Source organism: Hemicordylus capensis, chromosome 13 (assembly GCF_027244095.1).
Source record: "Hemicordylus capensis ecotype Gifberg chromosome 13, rHemCap1.1.pri, whole genome shotgun sequence".
Classification (NCBI taxonomy): domain Eukaryota; kingdom Metazoa; phylum Chordata; class Lepidosauria; order Squamata; family Cordylidae; genus Hemicordylus; species Hemicordylus capensis.
Window position 1 is genome coordinate 14,919,787 of NC_069669.1, and position 21,006 is coordinate 14,940,792.

At 48.8% G+C, this 21,006-nt stretch overlaps 1 protein-coding gene and 2 long non-coding RNA genes across 9 annotated transcripts in view; 1 reads left to right on the forward strand and 2 right to left on the reverse strand.

Annotated features, from left to right (window-relative positions):
* Positions 1 to 15,856, reverse strand: part of LOC128336472 (uncharacterized) — a 42,861-nt gene extending 27,005 nt beyond the window's left edge. The window contains exons 1-5 of the long non-coding RNA XR_008311983.1: positions 15,756 to 15,856; positions 11,338 to 11,494; positions 3,898 to 3,957; positions 2,704 to 2,836; positions 1,049 to 1,127 (exon numbers count right to left, since the gene is read on the reverse strand). This is a non-coding gene — a long non-coding RNA (uncharacterized LOC128336472). The remainder of the gene's footprint in view (positions 1 to 1,048; positions 1,128 to 2,703; positions 2,837 to 3,897; positions 3,958 to 11,337; positions 11,495 to 15,755) is intronic.
* ELFN1 (extracellular leucine rich repeat and fibronectin type III domain containing 1) overlaps positions 1 to 21,006 on the forward strand; it is a 282,167-nt gene that overhangs the window by 244,127 nt on the left and 17,034 nt on the right. The window lies entirely within an intron of this gene.
* The window catches only part of LOC128336471 (uncharacterized), a 47,034-nt gene continuing 42,712 nt past the window's right edge, over positions 16,685 to 21,006 (reverse strand). For both annotated transcript variants that reach the window (XR_008311981.1, XR_008311982.1), the window contains 2 exons: positions 18,571 to 18,626; positions 16,685 to 16,954 (listed from right to left, as the gene is read on the reverse strand). This is a non-coding gene — a long non-coding RNA (uncharacterized LOC128336471). The remainder of the gene's footprint in view (positions 16,955 to 18,570; positions 18,627 to 21,006) is intronic.

A 21,006-nucleotide genomic window follows, 5' to 3' on the forward strand; every position in this document is an offset into this window, starting at 1 on the left:
CAGTCAGTGTATACAATATCAAGCTAGCAGGCCTGCTCAACTTTGGCCCCCCCAGCTGTTTTTGGACTACAACTCCCATAATCCCCAGCCACAGTGGCCAATAGCCAGGGATTATGGGAGTTGTAGGCCAACATCTGCAGGAGGGCCAGAGCTGAGCAGCCTTCAGCTTGATGGACCAATGATCTGACTCAGAAGAATCCAGCTTCCTATGTTCCTATGGGGATCCAAGGTTGAGAACCTCTACTGTAAAGATCATGGCTGTCAACCTGTCCTATGAAGGGGGTACATAATCAAGGTTTGGACAATGATGGAGTGGAGAAAGCAGATAATTTTTCTCCCACTCATAAAATGAGGCAGGTGAAAATACAGCACAATGAAGCATTTAACTGACGGCCGTCGGGCCCTCCAGTGGAAATCAGACCCGCTCACAAAAGCTAAGCTTCATTTTGTCAGCCTGCTCCCGGTTTCCTAACTGCAAGAAATCCAACCTCTGCTCCAGGCCTTTTCCCCAGAGCCTGAGATTTTGACAAGCTCTGGAGTGCACAATTAGAAGAGGCATCTGTGACCCACATCTTAGAGAGGGCAGCGAGGTGAACGCTCCAGAGAGGGCAATTTGAGACAGACAGTTGCTGGTAAGAAGCAGGCGGAAGTGGGATCTCGTTTGCATAAGGGTTCCTGGGAGAGGGGACTCATTGGATGGGGAAAAGCTACAAAGAAGGATGCTTCAGTGGCCCTAATTCTCACACAGGCAGGCCGGCCCAAAGCATGTTTAAATACCACTCAACAACCAAAGGCACCAGCCTTTCCCACACGGCTGCTCGTGTATTACAAAGTTGTGTGCTCGCTTCACCTTACAGCCTCTGGCTCAGATGGGAGAATGAGCAGGCTGTGCACAAACACAAATGTCGGGATCGGGTCCGACCCGATCTAATCCGATCCCACAAGTGTTGGTTTGAAGCCCTTTGGACCCTTCAGAATGTTGGGGTTGAGATTGGTCTTTTCCTGACCAACTTTTAAATCGATTTGTAAAAGTAACTGGGACACTCACTGTGAATCTGGAAGGAAAGGAACCTAATACCAGAGATTCGCAGGGAAGTGATGTAACATCAGAGCATTGCAGGAGAAATCTGGAAAATTCGGAAATTGGCCACTTGTGAGTGAAAAATTGGCTTAAAAAAAACCACCTTTTATTTAAAAAAAGAGATATGCACGGGCAGGCAGGCTGATAGAGGACAGAAAGTGGAGTATTCCCCATCCCCACTAGCCGCAATAACAAAAAAGAAAAAGAAAAAAGGCCAGACTTTTGCCACCATTTGGAGCTCCGGAAAGCTCCATTTCCCCTGGAAGGGAGGTCAGAGAAGTCTGAACTGATATGGGTTCCCTTGGATCAGGAAGTTCTCCGATGTCCTCTGAAACAGTGTTCCTTCTAACAGGGATTCCCAGATGTTGTTCACTACAACTCCCAGCATCCCCAGCTGCAATGGCCTTTGGCTGGGGATTGTGGGAGTTGTAGTCAATAACATCTGGGGATTCCTGTTAGAGGGGACATTGATTGGGAAGTTTCAAAAGTCCCCAATCCAACACTGCACAGCCCTCCTACACAAACACATGCGTGAAGAAACTGCAGATTCTTGCCCCACCCTCACTGCCCCCTTTGCGGGCTATGGACTCACCAGTGGCTTATTTGTCATGATAGCTCACAGAGCTTCCGTATTTAGAGGGAGTCACCCTGCTCAGAGCTTCCATTGGGAGTGGAAAGCAGGATCAGGCCGTCTGGCTCCTACCTGGATGTGGCCAGTGGAAGGTCGGAAAAGGGTTCCTGCCTGAGTTCAGTTGTCCACATATAGGCTTTTCCATGCAATCAAGAACCTGACCATGCTAAGTTCATGAAGGTGTAGGGAAGAACCTTCTCTGACTCTTCAGAGAGCTGCTGCCAGTCAGAATGGCCAATATGGAGCTCAATGGACCAAAGCTCTCACTGGGTATGGGGCAGCTTCTCATATTGTGTGGTGAACTACAGCATGCCTAACCGACAGGGACATGCAAACACTATGCCCCGCAGACAGCCCTGAGGATCAGGCTCAAGGTCTATCAGTCCCAGCATTCTGCAGAGGCCTACAGAGAGTCCAGGAGATCAGACTAACGTCCAGGAGATGACCACATGGCCATCAAGGCAAATCACCCCTAGCCGGTCAGAGAGGCCCCTTTTCAAGTGGTGGCACTCTTAGATTCAGCAGGCCAGGGGTGGCCCAAGGGTTGTGGCACTTGAGGCCAGGTACCAAAGGCTGCCTGGCCCCCTGACCAAGATGGGGGGCAGCTCCCTTTCAAAACCAACCCTTGCAAGCCTTGGAAGTGGCACAGGAGGCAGGGAGGAAGGCAGGTGGCCAGCAGCCTCCACTTCTCTCTTCATGCTTCTTGCAAGCTCTGCACGGAGTGTGCGGAGAGACCCTCCTGGCAAAGCTTGCAAGGGTCAATGGCCAAAGGCCATTGCAGCTGGGGATTCTGGGAGTTGTAGTCCACAACATCTGGGAATCCCTCTTACAGGGAATACTGGTCAGATGGGTCTTAAATAGCTGCTTTGATGGTAGGGGGTGGGGCGCATTTTGCCACCCTGCTGGTGCCCCAGAAATCTGCCACCTGAGGCAACTGCCTTGCTTTGCCTCATGAAAGGACCACCCCTTGGCAGTGAGAGAGCAACTGTACCTATTCAGCGTCAGCATAGTGTCCCTTCCAGTGGCTGTTGCTGGGACTCCCTTGTGTTTCTTCTGGGATTGCAATACCTCCTCATTCTTTTTCCTTTGTAAACTCCTTTGAGAACTTTTCTTTTGTTGAAAAACTGAATAATAATAATAATAATAATAATAATAATAATAATAATAATAATAATAGCAGAATAGAAGAAAAAGAAATAGAAAAAAATCACAAAATACAAAGATCTACAAATTGAAATTGAAAGGCTGTGGAAGAAAAAGACCAGAATAATCCCAGTGGTCATTGGCGCCCTGGGTGCAGTTCCAAAAGACCTTGAAGAGCACCTCAACACCATAGGGGCCACAGAAATCACCACCAGCCAATTACAAAAAGCAGCTTTACTGGGAACAGCCTATATTCTGTGACGATATCTATAAAAACAGCAACAACATTGACAATAAAATTCAGCCATCCCAGGTCCTTGGGAAGGACTTGATGACTGGATAAAACAAACCAGTCAATAACACCTGTCTGACTGTGTAAACAAGTAATAATAATATGATTCTGTAGTTGATTTACATCAACTACAGAAGGCCACACTACTTGGGACAGCACAAATACTACGACACTACCTTTAATTTTTCTTTAGTTATTCTAGACCCTTGGAAAGGGCTCGATAATTAACTTACCAAATCCAGTCAATAACATCTGGTAGACTGTGTATAAAGAGAATGACAACAACAATAACAACAACAACAAAATGAAATGATAATAAATAGGAACATAAGAAGCTGCCTTATACAGAGTCAGACCCATGGTCCATCTAGCTTAATATTTTCTATACATACTGGCAGTGACTTCTCCAAGGCTTCAGGCGGGCGTCTCTCCCAGCCCTACCTGGAGAAGCTGCCAGGGACTGAACTCGGGACCTTCTGCATGCAAAGCAGATGGTCTTCCACTGAGCCACAGCCCCATCCCCTGAGGAGAATATCTCACAGTGCTCACATGTAGTCGCCCATCCAAATGCAAACCAAGGTGGACCCTGCTTAGCAAAGGCTCCCATTCATGCTCGCTACCGCAAGACCAGCTCTCCTCGCCAACCTACCCTGACTAAGTCCTAGAGCTCTCCTCCATGCATTTGTCCAACCCCCTTTCAAAGACATCTAGGCCATTGCCAGGTTTTGCACAGTCAGTTCCATACATTACCTGATGGGTGACGGAGTTTGGTTGTCCTGGATTTCCTGCCAATCACTTTCACTGGGTGAGCTAGTCGTAAGAGAGAAAAGGGAAACATCTATCCCCATTCTTCACACCCTGCGTAATTTTGCAAGTCAGAGTTATCTCTTCCTTCCCTTCCCTTTTTTTTAATCCACTGAGTCCCAATTGCTTTAGCCTTTCCCTATAACTGGGGCTCTCAACCTATGGTACTTCAGATGTTGCTGGACTACAGTTCCCATCATCCCCAGCTACAGTGTATTGATGGGAGCTGGAATTCAGCAAGATCTGGAGCACTACAAGTTGGGAACCCCTGCCCTATAGGGATGGTGTTTCAACCCCCTGGTAACTTGAGTGGTCACTTTCTCCACGTTTTCCAACTCGGCCTTCCTACAGGTGTGCACCTTCGCGCCACGAATTCATTCATTTCAAGACACACCCCGATTCGGGTTTCCCGAAAGTGCCTGTGCTCTCCTGCCCCCTTGCCACACTTCCCTCCCCATCTCTCCCCCCAACCCCTCTTCGACCCCTTGCTGCTTTGTCAATTTTTGCGACTAACTGGCGATTAGTGCTTTCCTCCCGATCGATTCCCTTCCAATGGTCTTTCGGCTATAATTAATGTTTGCTGTATAATTAGATTGATTTTTTTTTTATGTACTCTGAAAGATGAGAGGAATTTATAGACTGGATTCGGGGAGGGGAGGTGGGGAGCTGCTGATATTGCAGAGTGAGAGAAGAAGACCATCCGGCAGCCAAAGCCAAGCTGGTCGCTGGTCAGGTGGTGTGCATCTTTTAGCTAGCTTGTGGGGTGGGTGTGGGGGCAGCAAGCAAGCCAACAAGTGGGGCAAAAAGGGTGCACCGTCAAGGCTCCTGAAGGAAGGAAGTGGCAGTAAGGTACCATAGAAAGCACAGTCCTCTCTTGAGGCAAAACTGATGGAATTAATGTAGACTGCACTGTTCCAGGATGCTCAACTCATTTTCCCTCCGACTGTCCCTACTGCCATAGTGTTTTGGCCACCACCCCTTTCAAACATGTCCCTGTTGGAAGCTTCTTTGGGGAGGAGAGCTGGTCTTACAGTAGCGAGCATGAATTGTCCCCTTTGCTAAGCGGGGTCCCCCTCAGTTTGTATTTGGATGGGAGACCACATGTGAGCTCTGTAAGAGATTCCCCATAGTGGGTGGGGTCACAGTTCAGTAAAAGAACATCTGCATGTTGCATGTAGGAGGTCCCAGGTTCAATCCTTGGCAGCATCTCCAGGTAGGGCTGGGAAAGACACCTGAAACCATGGTGAGCCTCTGTCATCCGTGCAGACAATACAGGGCCAGGTGGACCCATGGTCTGACTTGCTATAAGGCAGCTTCTGACATCCCCAGGCCCCATTTTGGCTTCTGAGCATGTCCTTTGAAAACGTTGCTTTTGCAAGATATTAGAGTGTCACTTTTCAGGGTTTCTCTCCCTCCCTGGGAAGGCAATCTCTGAGTGGATGGAGTAGGCAGATCTAATGCGCAGCACATGCACGATAAGGCATGCGCTCAACCATTAAAGCCGCCTGCCACTGCACATACTCCAGCTGCTGAGGTCGATGCTGAACAGAAGATAATGCGTCGTGGGGCTCTGGTGTCGCTCCACTCTCCCTTTCACTTAAAGAATCGAGAGCACCTTGGTTCTTCTCTCCGTGGAGGACCAGCGATTCTAGATCATAGGCAGGACAGAGCCTCTGCCTAGTTGACACTACTAGCAATAGGGTAGGCCAAGGCAGCATCATAAACACTGGGGTGGTAGGGAGGGTGTCCCTGTTTCCATTTATGGGAAGCTGGAGAGGCTTGGGGAGTGGATTGGGTTGGGGTCTCTGCTGGATCTCCATTGGTGTAATGGGTGGAGAGCTACAGGCAGCTACTGGGAGAGAGGGAGGGAAGTGGGCACAAGGCCAGCTCCAGGGTGGAAGGGCTCCCACTGGTGGGCCCTGTATGGAGTGTGTGTGTGTGTGTGTGTGTGTGTGTGTGTGTGTGTGCGTGCGCAGTGGGGGGGCTTACCTGGCAGCTGAGGTTGACCTCGTCTTGGCAACACCCAGCCCATCCAAACTGTGCAGCTCTATAAACTGAGCACATTTACATAGGAACTTAGGAAGCGGCCATATACCGAGTCAGACCACTGGACCATCTGGCTCAGTCTTGTCTACCCAGACTGGCAGTGGCTTCTCCAAAGTTGCAGTCAGGGCTCTCTCTCAGCCCTATCTTGGAGATGCTGCCAGGGAGGGAACGTGGCACCTTCTGCATGCAAGAGAAACCAAATCCTGTATGGATTCAACGATATATGTGAGCATGAACAGAGAATCCAAGGATCATGTACAGATATTTTAATATAATCATAACGAAGCCATGTGATTAAAAGACTGTTAATTCTCTATGAATGCTCGACCTTCTGCATGCAAACATGCAGGTGTTCTCCCCGGAGCGGCCCCATCCCCTAAGGGGAATATCTTACACGTAGTCCCACATGTAGTCTCCCATTCATATGCAAACCAGGGAGGATCCCTGCTTAGGCAAAGGGGACCATTCATGCCTGCTACCAGAAGCCCAGCATTTGAGCCTTTCAATCCTATCACCCGTTTTCCATCTCCAGGAGAGTAGATCTTGTCAAAAATCGCAATGAGAATTCATTCCTCCCAGATGATACTGATCGCCCCAGTTGGCTCCTGTTCAAAACAGGACTAGGAACTTGGATTTTTTTTTTTTTAATGACAGCAGAGGGGCTCAGAAAAGCGTCAGACATTTACCCATTCTGTTTCCTGCTCTCCTGCAGAATCCGAACACAAGCTCACCCCCCACCCCATGCCTTTCCCAACACAAACGATTGAAGATCCCACACCAACTCCTGACACTGCCTGTGGTTGCAATTTGCATGTTGTGCCTTTAAGGAGAGACATCTCTGCGCTGTTTTCTGTTCGCCTCTGGGCTTTCCTTTCTACAGACTGATGCCACTGTCACCATCTCTAAAAGGAATCGTGCTTCTCATTTTGCATTTTCGGTTAATTACCTGCCCTCCGAGTATCGTGCGCTGCTCGAGTAGTTCAGACAAAACCCCACAAAAGCGCGACTTTGCCATTATCTCCACGGAAAAACCAAGACAATCAGCTATGAAAAGCAGTCCTTGTCAAGCACAGGTGTTGCGAAGCCGCCACAGATGTTATGCGTTTTTCAATTAAAACCCCCCCTATGCTTTTAAAAAAAATGTAATTAGACAAGCTTCTACACTTGGTGAGCACAAAAAAAAGGCATGATCCGTCATGGGACGGGCACTGGGCAATCCCCGCCCGTCCAGGGTCCAAAGTGCTTGATGAAATGAGACATTTGGCTAAATGGCCACAGGGACTTAGTACTAAGAAGCATTATGCTGAGTATTGATTTGGGGTAGCCAAAAAAGCAGGTGGGGGGGGGAGGCTTCTATACTCTGCTACGGCAGCTGCCATGTTGGATTCAAAGCTCATTCACAGCTGCACTGCTGAAGTCTCTTTTCCAGCCTGCTTGGCCTCATTTCAAGAGTCATGTCCCTGATGCAACTGAGATCTGATTGCGATCCTTTTGTCGCTCATATAATGTATGTTCTCTAACATATACGGTAATGTGCTAGGGCATTTGGTTGTGGCAAAACCGTGATTGGTTGAGCTGCTCTGGTGTCACAGAGGGGCAGGGCAGACAGGAAGTTTCAGTGGGAAGAGAGCTGGTCTTGAGGAAGCAAGCATGACTTGTCCCCTTAGCTAAGCAGGGTCTGCCCTGGTTGCATGTGAATGGGAGACTAGAAGTGTGAGCACTGGAAGAGATTCCCCTCAGGGGATGGAGCCGCTCTGGGAAGAGCATCTTGGTGCCAAGTTCTCTCCCTGGCAGCGCTCCAAGATAGGGCTGAGAGAGATTCCTGCCTGCAACCTTGGAGAAGACGCTGCCAGTCTGTGAAGACAAGACGGAGCTAGATGGATCAAAGGTCTGACTCAGTATATGGCAGCATCCTGTGTTCCCCTTAGCTAAGCAGGGCCTGCCATGGTTGCTTATGAATGGGAGACTAGAAGTGTGAGCATTGCAATATATTCCCCTCAGGGGATGGAGCCACTCTGTGAAGAGCATCTAGGTGCCAAGTTCTCTCCCTGGCAGTGCTCCAAGATAGGGCTGAGAGAGATTCCTGCCTGCAACCTTGGAGAAGACGCTGCCAGTCTGTGAAGACAAGACGGAGCTAGATGGATCAAAGGTCTGACTCAGTATATGGCAGCATCCTGTGTTCTCCTTAGCTAAGCAGGGCCTGCCATGGTTGCTTATGAATGGGAGACTAGAAGTGTGAGCACTGCAATATATTCCCCTCAGGGGATGGAGCCACTCTGTGAAGAGTATCTAGGCTCCATGTTCTCTCCCTGGCATCTCCAAGACAGGGCTGAGAGAGACACCTGCCTGCCTGCAACCTTGGAGATGCCGCTGCCAGTCTGTGTAGACAATACTGAGCTAGATGGACCTATATATTGTTTTATTATTTATTTATTCAATTTCTATACGGCCCTTCCAAAAATAGCTCCGGGCGGTTTACACAGAGAAATACTAAATAAGTAAGATGGCTCCCTGTCCCCAAAGGGCTCACAATCTAAAAAGAAACATAAGATAAACACCAGCAACAGCCACTGAAGAGATGCTGTGCTGGGGCTGGAGAGGGCCAGTTACTCTCCCCCTGCTCAATAAAGAGAATCACCACGTTAAAAGGTGCCTCTTTGCCAAGTTAGCAGGGGTAATGGTCAGACCTATGCTTTGACTTGGTATATAGCAGCTTCCTTTGTTCCTATGTAAGGTTCTGTGGCTGCCACTGGCTGAGTTTCAGAGGGGCAGGAGAGGCATTCATATTTGTTTTATGCATTTTTACATTTCTGTCCCATTCTGGGGGCCCAGAGGCAGGTTTATGGCTATGTTTATCCTCACAACAACCCCGCAGGGTAGGTTAGGCGGAGAGAGAAGTGACTGGCTCAAAATCATCCACTGAGTTCCATGGCTGGATGGGGATTTGAACTCGGGTCTCCCTGGTCCTCGTCCAGCACTCTAACCACTACGCCACGCTGGTGCTGGTTTTAGGGCCTAGGGAAGCAAGCGCAGGGAATGTCGCTGGGCATGGGAAAGGAGGAAGTGGCAGGGGAATCGTATCCGCCCTCGCCTGAAATCCAAAAGTGCTACAGCCTAGTGAGAGCTTCACCACTGCTGAGATCCGAGCCTTGGTTTCCAGAGCTTTTTAGTTGCGCCCAACTTCTTGGCAGCAAACTCAGTCCCTTATCACATGTAAACTACCAGCATCTATCAGCTTAATGTGCGCAGACTAGCAAGACAACCGTTGCCGAGATAACGCACGGCTGCTTTCTGGCGCGCCGCGCTAAATGCCAGAGCATTATCTGCTCCCCTCCCGCGTGCCCGTCCGCGGAGATAGCAGTTTCTGCCATCGTTTCAACACAGAGGAGAGAGCAGGGCTGCCGGAGAGCTTCTGACGCACAGCCGATCCTCGCGGGCCCCTCCCTAGCCTCCCAAGGAAAGGACAGAGAAGCAGCCATTCATCTTATGACTGATGCATGTGCCGTGCTGGTGCCAGCACGGCGAGGTGGGGAAAAGGGTGTGCTGTGGCTTTAACAAAGGATGCTGCCATATACCGAGTCACTGGTTCATCTAGCTCCGGATTGTCTACACAGACTGGCAGTGGCTCCACACGGTTTCAAGCAGGAGGCCCTCTCAGGCGTCTCTTGGAGATCCTGCCAGGGAGGGAACTTGGAACCTTCTGCATGCAAGCAGGCCGGCGCTCTTCCCAGAGCAACCCCATCCCCGAAGGGGAAGATCTTACAGTGCTCACACCTGTAATTTCCCATTCAAATGCAAACCAAGGTGGTCCCTGCTTAGCAAAGGAGGCAATTCATGCATGCTACCCACAAGCTCACTTTAAGTGGCGCAGCGGGGAGATGCTTGACTAACAAGCAGAAGGTTGCAGGACGCCCACAGAGCCCTGTGGTTTTCTTTTGGTAGAATACAGGAGGGGTTTGCCATGGCCTCCTCCCACACAGTATGAGACGATGCCTTTCAGCACCTTCCTACATCGCTGCTGCCCGATATAGGAGTCTGTTTCCCATAGTCTCAGAAACATACCAGCGGGGAAAGTTTGGAATGACGGGTGCACTAAAGGTGGAATTAAATTAGGTGTATTAAGTTAGGCATGCTATGGAAAGAGAGTATTTCTCCCTCTCATTTATTTATTTATTTCGTATACTGCCCACTACCGAAGCCTCTAGGCAGTTTACAGCATGAAACAAACCAACAATTCAACAGTTAAAACATATAATAAAAATCGGATTTAAAATCGCCATTAAAAACACCAACTAACTAAAAAGCTCGGCTGAAGAGATGCCTCTTGAGTGATTTGCTAAAAGCCAACAGGGATGGAACAGTTCTTATCTCAGCAGGCAGTGCATTCCACAGGCCTGGGGCAACCATAGAGGAGGTACGCCTTTGAGTCGCCTCTCACAACCTGCTAGAATTCTGGGCCATCCCAAGGAATTTATTGGTAGGAGGTTCAGGCCAGATCTTCATGCAGCACAGAAAAGAGATCTGTGTGGCGCTATGAGATGAAATCCATCCCAACGTTAAGATCAGTCTCTGAGGCCTTGCTCCAAGTTCTAGTCCCACTGCAGGCGGATTGGGAGGAATACCCCTTCCCTTCCCCGGTGTTCCTTTGATTATCATTAACGGCCCTGACAGGCTTGCCTAAATGGGGGAGGAGAATCACAGTCCCATAAAACAACAACTTATAAAACTCATTGCCCTGGAATAGGCCACTAGCATAGGCAGCTTTCAAGAGAATTGTACAGATTTATGGGGGATAGTTTATAATTCTTAGTCATGAGGGCTACTGTAGAACCTCCGTGTTCAGGGGCAGTCTACCTGTAAGTACCAGTTATTAGAGCAACCGCAAGGAAGGCTATTGCCTTTGTGCCCTCTTTATGACCTTCCAACAGGCATCTGTTTGCTGGGCCTGATGGACTTCTGGTCTATTTCCTTTCCTATATCATAATACCAAAGACTACAAAAATCCACTGGATGCCTCTACTGGCATCCATACCAGGCCAGCCCTATTACTAGCCAATTAGGGGTAGCCTTTTGCCATCCTCGGTTTCCCCCTCTCTGCTAAATAGATCAGCCATAAATAGACATTTCCCTGAATTTTCAGCTTTCAGTTTTAAAAGTAACTTTACGTTCCTACAGCTTTTACTTATGGAAATATCGACGCTAGCTTCTACCCCTTTGCTCGGTCAGACGTAAATCTGCTCCTAATGTTCGGCCTGGCGAGTTTAAATGCAGTGCGCTAATTGAGGAGCAGTTCGTTTGTATCTATTTTAATAAAGCGTAATGTTGTATCCTCAAAATTACGTAGTAAAGAGAACCGCTTTGCCTGCATTAGACTCCTTGTAGCTGGAGGGCTTTGCTGTTTCCCTTTGGCCGATGATGCCTCCTTCCGGGGTACCCCTTGGACTCCCTTCTCCCCTCATCATGACCCTTCTGGCCACAGGCCTCATCCAGCAGTATCCTAGAGGACAGACAAGACGGTATTTTAACAAGCTCATTTTCTGCAGCCTCCTCTGAGTTCTGATGCTGAACAATGAAGCTGAAACTATATTGCTTACAGGGATTTTTTTTAAAAAAACAACAACCAAAACATCAGAGTTTTGCTGAACTTCAAGTCAAGGCAGTGAAAGCCTTGCCTTTCTCCTCTCTTGCTTTCAAGAGAGGAGAAAGGCAAGGATCAGACACCCAGGTCCTCTCGCCTTGGCCGTCTCTGCAGCCTTCCACTCATTCACTTCCCCCTCCACTCCCTGCTCTGGGCTAGGGGCAAATTTTCCTCTTCCTTTGCCTGCCTGATGCGGAAGCCAGTTACTAACTGGGGTGGTGGTGGTGGTGGAGAGGGGGTTTCTGGTCAGTGCTGGCTTTCACCTCCCTTGCATCATCTATGCCCTGGGGCGATGTGCTGGCCCACGCTGGTGCAGGCTCAATCAGGTGCATTTCTGCCGTGTCAGCTTAGCTGGAAACTTGGCCCGCTGAAAGAACTGCGGTTCTCTTGCTCGCTGGTGCCCAGACGCTCGAGCCAAGATTCGACAGATAAGTGCAAAACAAGGGAGACGGTTTTAAATAAAAGATGGCTTCTGGAAGGCGCACATAATGAGCATCTCGGCATGCCAGGGCCAGATGAGCTATTATGCTAAGTACGCTCGAAGTACGCAGGCTGTTCAACTGACGGTGTGCATGCCTTCCGGACTTTGCCTTGGGTTCCTTCTGCAACCCAGCTCCCTAGGTTCAGCCTAGAATCAACGAGCCCCACATGAGAAGGCTGCCTGGAGCCCAATTCATGCCTTCCGTTCAATGCACATATGTATGCAGGGCGGAGAACTGGTCTGGTGGGAGCAAGCATGAATGTTCCCCTTTGCTAAGCAGAGTCCTCCCTAATTTGCATCTGAATGGGAGACTACTGGAAGATATTCCCCTGCGGGGATGGGGAAAGAGCATCTGCATGCTTGCATACAGAAAGCCCCAGGTTCCCTCCCTGGCAGCATCCCCAGGTTGGGCTGGGAGAGACTCTTGCCTGAAGCCTTGACGAGCTGCTGCCAGTCAGTGTAGAGAACGCTGAGCTAGAAGGACCAAGGGTCTGACTCAGTCTGAGGCAGCTATGGATGCTCCTATTCTTGCCATGAGAACAGGCGCATTAGCAGTGTGAAATATCGGCGAGCGTGCTCTCTCCTTATTGGAGTTTGTCAACCATGCTCTGCTGGATCCCCTTGGACTTCCAGACAGGAGGAAACTTCCCAGAGGAGTTCCCGAGAGAGCACACGTTCACGCCAAACATCCCCCCTGCCCCACGCCCACCCCCACGCTGGGAGATCAAGCCGTTCTCCACCTGTAAAGCTCCACCTGAGCTGCCAGCCCTGCTGGGGATCCTAGACAACCCCCCGTCCAACACGTGGCACACAACTACAGCATTCCACCTGGTATGGCATCTCTGCTTGCCGTTGGGTGGCACAGGGGATAGTGAGTGACCCAGGCCGATCCCCTGTTGGCCCCAATTCAGCAAAACACTTAAGTGCATGAATCACAGCTCCAGTACCATCCCCGCCATTATTTGATTAATCCCTTCCCCTCGTTAAAGTGCGATTCCCGCCCCTCCGCCGGCCTGCAGTTGAAATTAATAGGCACCTTCTTGCTGATATCAGGAGACTGGTTCCCTTTTCCCCCTGCCCCCCGCAACATGAATCTCTCTCTCTCTCTCTCTCTCTCTCTCTCTCTCTCTCTCTCACTTTCTTAGTAACCAAACTGGTGTTTCTTGTCAGATCCATGGCACTGTTGGGATATCCAGCGGTTTCCATATGGCCGGGAGAGTGCTTTGTACCAAGAAAAGGTGAAAAGGCTACCCAGTGGCTGCCAGGACACCGTCCCGTACCTGGACGAGGCCGATTCCTGGGAGCCAAGCTTCAGATGTATTTATTTACAAGATGAGGTGATGGCTGTCTGTTTAGAAGGCCTTCAAAGGGAGTGAAATACCCTCCTGGGAGATCGGGCTATTAAAGGCAATCGCAATCCCCGAATAATGGAATGCTGGACGTGGGAGGGGCCTTAGAAGTCTTTGAATCCACCCCGCCCCCTGCTCAGTGCAGGAATCTGTTATTGTATCCCTGATGGAGGTCCTTCCAACCTCTGCTTGTTTGAAAACCTCTAGTGAAGGAGAGCACGCCACGGCATGAGGCAGGCTGTTCCAACGTCTAACAGCACTTACAGTTTGGAAATGTCTCCTCAAACCTCTGACTACCAGAGCCCAGGAAGCAACAGCAGGGGACAGCGATCGCCTTTATATCCTGCTGGTGGGCTTTCCAGATATATCTGGCTGGCCACTGTGGGAAAGAGTATGCTGTGAAATTGAGCCTGATTCCCTATGGAGCCTGATTCCATATGGGAATGATTATGTAGTCTGATTCCTTATGGGAGCGGAAGTCCAACAGCATCTGGGCACTCAAGTCTGAGAACCCCTGCTTTAGGGGATGAGGCCCTAGCTCAGTATAAAGGATCTGCACATTTGCATGCAGAATGCCCCAGGTTCAATCCCAGGCAACATCTCCAGGTAGGGCTGGGAGACACTCCTGCCTGGGACTTTGGAGAGCTGCTGCCAGTCAGTGTAGACAATGCTGAGCTAGATGGACTGAGGGTCTGACTCCGGTTGAGGCAGCTTCCGATGTTCTCACTCTTGCCATGAAAAGAGGCGCATTAGCAGTGTGAAATGTCTACTGGCATGCAGAGAACTCAGCTCCATCCTTTAGCCGTGGTTTTTAAGGTGGTGGTGGTGGGGCAACTTTCCTGTATGGAAAGTCTCCCGCCCGACACACCCCCATACCATGCTGGTATGGGAATCTCCATACCAGCATGGCATTTCTTTACCATGCTGGTATGGAAAACCAGCATGGGTTAACGCTACAACTATTAGCAGCAGATCTGATTTATCTGTAAAATATAGCCCCATTAAACCGTGACTGATCTACAACTTTCCACCATGTTCTCCCCGCCCCCCCCCCGCCCCACCATCTGACAAAATTGGATTGCATCTTAATTTTAGCTCTTTTATCCCATCCCATCCCATTCCATCTGCACCCCACCTTCCCGCACCGTTCAGCATCTGGCGAGATGCCATCCTGTCAGCAAAAACAAAAGCAGGCCTCGCTGGCCCGTCCATAGCTCTCTCCCGAGCCGGATGATGGAGGAGCGAAACGATATTTTCAGACAGATCTGTTCCTTCTCTTGGGCAGTGGGGCCCATTATGCAAAGCAGGCGGGGAGACGCTTAAAAGCCCGGGACTGCCATATTTCTTTATTTCATTAACCGCCGTGCAAAGCAGGAGAGTTAATATGACAAAATGAACTCATTCCGGTGCTTATCCAAACAGTTCCTTTATAAATTAACAAGATTGGTGGTTTCCCCCTTAACAAGAGCTCCGAGCTGTGTCGGGAGTGCCAAGACATTTGAGACAGGCCTGCGTGCTGAGCATTCGCTGAAAAGCCAGCGTGCTGTAGTGGTTAGAGTGTCGGACTAGGACTGGGGAGACCCGAGTTCAAATACCCATTCAGCCATGAAACTAGCTGGGTGACTCTGGGCCAGTCACTTCGCTCTCAGCCTAACCTACTTCACAGGGTGGTTGTGAAAGAGAAACTCAAGTATGTAGTACACCGCTCTGGGCTCCTTGGAGGAAGAGCGGGATATAAATGTAAAATAATAATAATAATAACTCTCTGCCTAATCTAGAACCTTGGGAAATCAAGATTAGGGACATCAGAAGCTGCCGTGTACTGAGTCAGACCATTGGTCCATCTAGCTCAGGATTGTCTTCACAGACTGGTAGCGGCTTCTCCAAGGCTGCAGGCAGGAGTCTCTCCCAGCCCTATCTTGGAGATGCTGCCAGGGAGGGAAGCTGGAACCTTCTGCATGCATGTACACAGATGCTCTTCCCAGTGTGGCCACACCCCCTAGGGGTGCCTATTCAAATGCAAACCAGGGTGGGCCCTGCTTAGCAATGGAGACAATTCATGCTTGTTACCACAAGGCCAGCTCTCCTCCCAGACCAGATGCGTTCCCTCTATCTCCAGACCAGTCCAGATACAATGTGCTCTTTCCATATATATTTATACACATGTACACCCCATGCAGACATTCAAACTGAGAGTCTCCAGGCTGCCACAAACCATCAGTGAGTAGCCCTGGTATACACCACCTCCCTGGCCCAACGTCCAATAGGATAATAGGAAGCGGCCTTCTACCTGATCATTGGTCCATCTGGCTCTCTGTTGTCCGCACTAACTGGCAGTGACTCTCCAAGGCTTCAGGCAGGAGTCTTTCTCAGCCTTACCTGGAAATGCAGCAGGGATCGAACTGGGGACCTTCTGCATGCCAAGCAGATGCTCCACCACCAAACTGTGGATGCTGCCTAGTGAGTCAGGCTGTTGGTCCATCTAACTCAGTACTGTCAACACCGACTGGCAGCGGCTCTTCACCGTTTCACGCAGGGGTCTTTCCCAGCCCTACCTGGAGATGCTGCCCGGGATTGAACCTGGGGTCTTCTGCATGCAAGGCAGGTGCTGTTCCACTGAGTTACAGCCTCATCCCTAAGGGGTATTATTTATTTATTCAATTTTTATATCACCCTTCAAAAAATGGCTCGGGGTGGTTTACATAGAGAAATAACAAACAAATGAGATGGCTCCCTGACCCCAAAGGGCTCACAATCTAAAAAGAAACATAAGATAGATACCAGCAACAGTCACTGGAGGTCCTGTGCTGGGGGTGGATGGGGCCAGTTACTCCTCCCTGCTAAATAAAGAGAATCACCACGTTAAGAGGTGCCTCTTTGCCCCGTTAGCAGGGGTTACCTTACAGTATTCACATGTAGTCACCCATCCAAATACAAACCAAGGCAGAGCCTGCTTAGCAAAGGGGACAATTCACACTTGCCATCAGAAGGCCAGTTCTCCTGCTCACAGATGCTTTCCTCTCCAGCTTCACAAGCAGGTTTTCCTTTACCTAATCTTCCGAGGAGGATTATCTGAGCAGCTCCTTGCTACATACAAACCAATGGATTTATCCCAAAGCCAATCAACCCAAAGCATGATTGATCTCGACTTGCAGGTGTCAACTATCAGCAAGCCCTCCGCCTACACCCGTAGAGTTTGAACATTTTAATTACCTCCGCCGTGCTGTGGTTGCACCTTATTTCAAGGCTGAATGTGTCTAACTTTAGCTCTCAGGCATTAAATCATGGTTGTTTCCAAAGTTCACAAGACTGATGAGCTGTCAGGATCCACCAGGTTCAAACTCAGCAAGAGGAGAGGCAGGGATGAAATACCCCAGACCAAGTGGGGAGCTGTTCATGGTGCTGAAGCATCTCCACGCTGAGCTGTATTTACTAGTCAAGTCAAATGCTGTGTGGTTGGTGCTTTCCTCCCATAGCAAGTGGACATGGCTGTAAAATGGATCAACAGTGTCTTATCTAGGAGTTCCCTTTGTCTGGATTGGCCCCTGGTAGCCCTTTAACTTTCTCCAGTACTGGAATGCATGCTAGCTCTTAGAGTGTACACAAATTGTATTGAGTTCCATTGAGTTGTTTCATTCACAAAAAATGAAAGGCCAAATCCTTGCCCTAAGCGGATCACTATCTAGATCTTAACGCAATGGAAACAGCAGAGAAAAGAGAGGGAAATGGAGGGGAACAATATGCAGTTATTTCAGTTACACGTAGCTGAGCCTAATTACAGTGGGGATGAAACTTAGAGGGTTGGACCAAAGGCAGGATGGCAAAATTTGGGTTGCAAATTCCTTATCAGAAGAGATCTTTGGTTCCTTTTTGCATCGATGTGCATCTCTCTGGATCTGGGAGATACTATATCTGGGAGATCTACACAGACTAAATTCCAGAGTTTAGAGTTAGAGGTCTTTCTAGACCAGGGGTTCCCAACCTGTGGCCCTCCAGATGTTGCTGAACCGCTGGGGATGATGGGAGTTGTAGTTCAGCAACAGCTAGAGGACCACAGGTTGGGAGCCCCTGGTCTGCACCAACTCCCTGCTCAGCACAATAAATCACCACAGCATCTCTGACAGAAGTGCCTGTTTAGCCTCCGTTTGAGGACCAACCCCTACATGAGGCAAACTGTTTCACTGTCCATCTGCTCTTACAATAAGGACCTTCTTATGTTTAGCCTCAATCTGCTTCCTTCAACCCACTGATCCGAGACCGCAGGAGCAACAGAGAACAAGTCCACCACTCCGCCTGCATGACAGCCTTACAGATATTTGAAGGCGGCTCCCATAACCACCACCACCACCCTGCTGCCCCTTACTGCTGCCCCTTACGGCTGCCGAACCGTTTCACCCGAACCGGGCCTGGTTCGGTTCGGTCTGCGATTGGACCTCCGAACCGGCCCCAGTTTGAGGCAAACCAGTTCGCAAGCAACCATTCATGCACACCCCTACTAAACAGACCCAGTTCCTTCAACTGCCCCTCACTGGTTTTTGGTTTCTAGACCCCCTCCCCCACTTTATTGCTCGCCTCTGAACCTATTTCCAGCTTAAGTTGTCTGCATAGAGCTGCAGACCTCTCACAATGTTCTTGGTTAGGGAAAAGAACACGACGGTGGGGCACAAATGCCTATTCAGAAGCTACTGTAGAGGGGAGGGGATGGCTTCCATGGGGCACCATCCCAGACTGCAATGCTAAATCCTGCAAGCAGAATACCACAGGGGTTGGGGTACTAAAATGGTTGCTTCTAGAACTATGTGCATTCTGCAACCTGTATATATTATACACATTTCCAGGCTTCTCTTGTTTTTCCCCCTTTTCAAAATCATTCTGCTTAAAAAAAAACACACACCTATCTGCATAACATATTATTCTCCTAGTCATGAGGAGAACCGTGGAGTTTCTATAGGACACTTGATTCACACCCCCAAACACTGGAAAGCTGATAGTCCCCCTTCTGGTGCCTGAGATTTCAACATGCATTGGCCACATATTTTAAAATGCATTAAATCTGGATATGATTAAAACACAATAGCTTTGAAGAAGAAGAAAAGGTTACTTACTTGGTTTATAAATGTGTATGTCCCAGCAGGTGCCATGTTGGGAGAGGAATTTCCACCTGTGTGAATGAAGGGGAAATGATTACACATTAACGTTAGGTTTCTGTCTGAAACTTTGGCGGGCTGCTGCCCGTCTGTGTGGACAAAGCTGAGACAGATTGTGAGCCCTTTGGGGACAGGGATCTGTCTTATTTATTTATTATTTCTCTGTGTAAACCGCCCTGAGCCATTTTTGGAAGGGTGGTATAGAAATCAAATTATTATTATTATTTCTTGTTTACACAGTCAGACAGGTGTTATTGACTGGTTTGTTTTATCCAGACATTGAGTCCTTCCCAAGGACCTGGGATGCCAGAATTTTATCATCAATACTGTTGGTTATTATAGATATCGTCGCAGAATATAGGCTGTTCCCAGTAAAGCTGCTTTTTGTAACTGGCTGATGGTGATTTCTGTGGCCCGTATGGTGTTGAGGTGCTCTTCAAGGTCTTTTGGGACTGCACCCAGGGCGCCAATTACCACTGGGATTATTTTGGTCTTTTTCTGCCACAGCCTTTCAATTTCAATTTGTAGACCTTTGTTTTTGGTGATTTTTTACATTCTTTTTAAATAACCTCTTCTAGTTGGACTAGACTTGTAATAGCAGATCATTATTTCCTTGTTGGCATTTTCCGTATATTTTTTTCAGTTAAGCGACGTTTCTTCCAGTAACTTTGCTGTCTCCAGCCCTGGTTGCTCAACTGAAGATCCTGAGTCCTGTTGCCCACTTGCCACCAGATGTCCAGGGACTATAGCATCTGGCGCGGTCCTTGTTGACCCGGGCGACGACCGATCCGGTATAGATTTATTAAAGTTACGTCTCACCATATTGTTGATGGGAGAGGCACTCTTTGTCTGGCTCCTCTGGTGAGACCTGTCCAGTATGGTTGGACCTCTGGCATAGCTCTCACCTTCATCAGAGCACACAAGCCCCACAATTACGCCAAGGTAGTGCCTCACTGGGGGGATTAATAATAATAATAATAATAATAATAATAATAATAATAATAGATGGGCCAATGGTCTGACTTGGCAGAAGGCAGCTTCCTAGGAGAGATAAGATGAGGTTGCTTCCTGCATTACTATGCAGTCCAATTATTATTATTATTATTATTATTATTATTATTATTATTATTATTATTATTCTTAATTCGATTTCTATACCGCTCTTCCAAAAATGGCTCAGGGCGGTTTACACAGAGAAATAATAAATAAATAAGATGGCTCCCTGTCCCCAAAGGGCTCACATTCTAAAAAAAAACACAAGATAGACACCAGCAACAGTCACTGGAGGTCCTGTGCTGGGGGTGGATAGGGCCAGTTACTCTCCCCCTGCTAAATAAAGAGAATCACCACTGTAAAAGGTGCCTCTTTGCCCAGTTAGCAGGGGAGGTTCACATCTGTGGTTCCCAGTTTCAGAACCCCTGGATTAAGTCATTAAATCTGCAGCACCAAAAACAAGATTTAAGCACTTCCTGGAAATTAATCAATCGGTTCTTAATGGCCTAAGTGGGGGGGGGGATATTTTAAAACTTTCATGTTGTTGAAAATTAAGACCAAGACACAGTGACCTGGCCTGGCCTATTAGAAACAAGCGTTTTTAAAAATTTATTTTTTGGAAACTAAAAATGAAGTTGGACAACTGGCCCAGAAATAGTCCATTATGGCTTCATGCAGGAAGAATGGCTGACATGTATACCCACAGGAAGCATTCCATTAAAAGCCGAAAGCACCACACATCCATACAGGATGATAGGAGGAGCTGACTGGCTATGTTTTTTTTTTAAAGGGCATTTACAAGAGTCGAGCAGAAAACATTACTGAGCTGGCAGTGAATTAAGTTCCAAGAGAACGCCGAGCTCTCTGGGGTGAGCCCAGCTGGGAGCCAAGCTACCGCACATGAAGGCGACGAGTTAAAGCGTCTTAAGACAAAGGCCCCTCGTTGCAGACGCGGTGACTCAGCTTCCCTTTCAAGAGAGGGAGGAGAGCACTTTCCTTCTGAAATGGGCCTCCCACAGATCTCTTTAATTTCTGTGCATGGAGCAGAAATGCCGGTTCTTAAATAGATTCGAAAGCACTCCGGCCACTCGCAGTCCATGGACAAATGTAAGCACCTACATAAGAGTGTATCTGTGTGCGGTAGATACAACAAAGCCTCTGCTTGAGGGCTACCCTGCTGGAGAAGTCTCAGGAGCACTTGAGAATATCTATGCGGGAAGCCTTTCTTGGGGTGTCGGGAAGCCCTGTGAGGTAGGATGTTTCAACTGAACTTTCTCTCTAACTGGTTCCCTAGGCCAGGGATTCTCAACGCTGGGTCCCCAGATGTTTTTGGACTTCAACTCCCATCATCCCAACCAAAGGCCACTGGGACTGGGGATTATGGGAGTTGAAGTCCAAGAA